Source organism: Nematolebias whitei, chromosome 8 (assembly GCF_014905685.2).
Source record: "Nematolebias whitei isolate Nwh7 chromosome 8, NemWhi1, whole genome shotgun sequence".
Taxonomy (NCBI): Eukaryota; Metazoa; Chordata; class Actinopteri; order Cyprinodontiformes; family Rivulidae; genus Nematolebias; species Nematolebias whitei.
Genome location: NC_056505.1, coordinates 23,499,371 through 23,503,151, shown reverse-complemented (window position 1 = coordinate 23,503,151; position 3,781 = coordinate 23,499,371). Strand labels below are relative to the sequence as shown.

At 37.7% G+C, this 3,781-nt stretch overlaps 1 long non-coding RNA gene across 1 annotated transcript in view; it reads left to right on the top strand.

Annotated features, from left to right (window-relative positions):
• Nucleotides 1–3,461, top strand: part of LOC119413439 — a 24,130-nt gene extending 20,669 nt beyond the window's left edge. Inside the window, exons 2-3 of the long non-coding RNA XR_005186959.1 lie at nucleotides 518–595; nucleotides 3,267–3,461. This is a non-coding gene — a long non-coding RNA (uncharacterized LOC119413439). The remainder of the gene's footprint in view (nucleotides 1–517; nucleotides 596–3,266) is intronic.
• The last annotated feature ends 320 nt before the right edge of the window (nucleotides 3,462–3,781 follow it).

Below are 3,781 nucleotides of genomic sequence, written 5' to 3'. Positions count from 1 at the left end.
GATGCATATATATATATATATATATATATATATATATATATATATATATATATAAAGAGAGAGAGAGAGAGAGAGAGAGAGAGACATGGAGGGATAAGGATGCTTTGTGGAACATGGGTCATATAGTGTTCTAAATTTTTAAATCCATCCCTTGGACCGTGCACACACTCACAGGTTCACACGTGGATGTGGAGCCAAACTAAGATCCTGTGGGAGTGTATTTTTAACCCTGACTGCCTTTGCGTTTTTCTGAGGGGTTAAAGGGCCGGTTGGTGAATGCAGTAAATAATTCACAGTTGTTGAAACTCTTTCAATGTAACCTCAATATAAATGGGGGAGGGACACCTAAGAGACTTTGCAGTGGCACACCACAGTCTAACTTCATTCCACTTACTGTACAAAGTATCTGGAAACATGGCAGGATTTTATTATTATTATCATTATTATGTCTTAGGCGCTATAATATTTGTGCAATGTATACAGCCCTTAACCTTGTATGTATCTTGTCTTTTTTTAGGTTAAATGACGATCCTGTCCTGTAAATGACTGGAGCCTCTTCACTGAAGGCACCAAGGATATTCAACTGATCTCCAAGGTTAGCAGTGCGCTTTCATTGCTCTGGGCTATATTTCACATGTTCTCTGCTATAAAGTAGCAGTACCTACATATGTTTTTTCTTCCTCCAAGTTTAAAGTACCTACAAGACAGTTTGAGTGACACTGCTTCATGTCAAATGGCTGATTGTCGAGATGCAATGAGAAATGCTGTGCTAATGAAATCATCTGACCCACATTCTACCATTCTACCCATTTCTCTAGAGACACAGAAAGGGCATTTATACAGGTAAACCATGACTGGTCCCTAAAGTGAAAAAAGGGGGTTTTTTAGAAGGAAGAGGTGCATCCATTATTTACCATGCTGTGGTTGCTAGACACTTAGGGTATAATGCAGCGCTTCAAGCATACAAAACACACAGCCTTCTTGGTGCTAGTGAGGCCATTGTTGTGTGTTTCGAGCTTGTCTGTTTCCATCCATACCGACAGATGAAAAAGAATATGTCTCCCAAAGGTTCACAAGCTTGGACAGAGACAGAGAAAGATGGAAAGGCAGCAAAACAATGGTGGAGAGACATGTTTGTGTAGTTTTACAGCTCTGTACTGCTGTGGTGTTTGTGTGTTAAATATTTGTCTCTAGTTAAAGCCACATGTGTAAAAATCTGCCTATCTAACAGGAAACTTTGTCCTACATTGTGTGCTAACAATGTAAACTTCTCTAATTTTTGGTCGCATCTTATCTCCTTGACTATATCTTTACGAGTCTCCTCCAGTTTTGGTAGGTCTCAGTAAAGTTGTTATTGTACAACACTTGCTCTCATAGAAAGTGGTAGAATCAATCAACCTTTATTTATACAGGTAAATCCCATTGAGCCTCGAGGACTCATTTACAAGAGAGACCTGAATTTGATTGTCTGCTGGGAATAATTTGCAAAAGAAGCAAAAAACAATTCTGATTTTTTTTAGTCAAACACCAACACAAAATAGTATGGGCTACCTTTTTCAAAATGTTTTTTCTTTTTTTGTTAATGAAGGAGAGTCACTCACAAAACTTTACAAGCAACAAATTGTTTGCATGCTCCTGGGTAATTTATTGACTTATTACTGTACAGTATATACTAGTTTAACAACCTGTCTGTCTGTCTGTCTTTTTAATTTTTTTATTTAGTTTTTGCAATTAGTTTAGCATTCCTATTAGATGAGATGTTGAAATGGACACTGAAAACATACTAACAAATATTGGACAACCTTTAATCTACTCTCAATAACCACTGGTTTGGTTCAGTTAAACTTGATCAATCTTGTGATGCGTGCAGATGTGGGTTGAGTCATTGGGCCAGTTAAAAAAATTAACGCATTGGTCATAATTTAAGTAACCTCTTGATATTACCTCTGCCTATGTGAGTCGGAAGTTGCTGACTAAAAATATTTCCTGATTTCCAAAATATGATTCAGCTTTATTGTCTCTTATCTTCTGCAAACACAGATATTAACTGTACATCAGGGTAATGCATAAACAGGCCCGTACATATTCTACTGTAATCAGATGGGAAGTTTGTGCCATTAAGATGGTCTGAGCAGAAAGGTTGGTGCGCTTAGATCATTTGAATCCACCTACTTTAATTTGTTGTGACTCGAGTTACCTTTAGCTGTTGATGGACCAAAGATCTGTAATAGAAATGCCCCAGGCTTCACCAGAAGAGCTACAGCTAGCTGCTGCTACTTGCATTTACAAATCAAATTCTATCTAAATAACTGTAAAACTTATGGCAATTTAAAATACTTATGTAATATCATTTGAATGAACTTGTATAAAAATGTCATGGGTGAAGTTGTAGATAGTAGCAATTTTCTTTGGTCTATCTACTTATCAGACTAGCTGTTAGTTAATCAATCCTGTCCGATTAAAACTGCATTTCTCCAAATGTAGGTCATTCAAAGTTATAAGGTATTACTTGTTCATAACCTTTCCACAAACCCTACTTTCAAAAGGCACTAGCTGCTCTGTGCAGCCATGTACAGTCCTGTCTTTGTCAATAAGTGGTATGGTTATAAAGAAATGTAATACCATAATGCTCTTTTTGGAGCAATGAAGTGTCAAATACACCAGAAGTAATACAGGTATAGGGCTTGAGGTGCAGGTAATCTATGTTATATTCAGTGTGCAGGGATTCTGTCCAATAAGCTATTCCTCAAACCTTGCAGTCCAATAGGCCATAATAAGCAGCTGTAACCCAGGGACACTCCCAAGCCTGTGTCCTCAGCTACAAAAACCTTTGTCAGGCATCTTATCATGTTCTAAGGATATCATGTAAGACAATACATGTGAGAAGTGCAGAAGGAACAATGGGGAGAAAAGTGCAGTGTGATATGAGTGGAAGTAGTGTCAGAGAATATTGCAAAGGCCTTTGTTGCCTTCAAGTACACTGGGAACTCACTGTTTACGGCACTCCTTTCATTCACGGCCCATGCTCTGGGATGCAAAGAAATTCCTAATCAAGTGCTATCCCCTATGTTTTAGAAATGAAAAACTTCATGCACAGAGGATGTATCTTTGTCATGAGTAAAGTGTAACTAACCCCTTTTACTTCCAGCTTGGAGCATGACTGTTGTTGATATTTAAGTTAAACAGATATCGGTTCCTTGAAATGTAAAACAGTCTGAACGGCTAAGACACAAGCAGTTAATTGTTTTTATTTGTCTTTTTTGTAGGCGCCTGATTTCTTCTGATGAAAATGACGGGCCCAATTTTGGCAAGAGGGAAGTTTCAAGATCTCCATTTTTACATTTTGCACCACTGGACATTTAGGTAGTGCTGTTCCTGTCCGTTAGCTGACCATACTTCCAATTATTCTATATACTCCTCTTAGAATTAAAACTAACCATAACCTACTAACACATCCATCATGGCTTTCTAATCTGGGAGAGCACTTCCTAAATGAAGGAGGAAATCTTCCACTCATTTTAACTTTATTCATGTCAGTGATAGAGTTTGTCAGCTACATTTTTGACAACTAAATAAAGACATTTTTTTACATAAATGGTGTTCTGAATGTGAGTTATTTCCACTCTGGGCAGCATTATGACACTCCAGGTAAAGAACAGTGTGCTTGACATAATTGGGTCCTATTTTGTTGTGAAAAGAGCACGCAAGTTGATAAAAGCTGGCAGTGTGATCAAAGTGTTGTTGCGTCCTGATCAACATCATACACCTGACACAGTTGTAC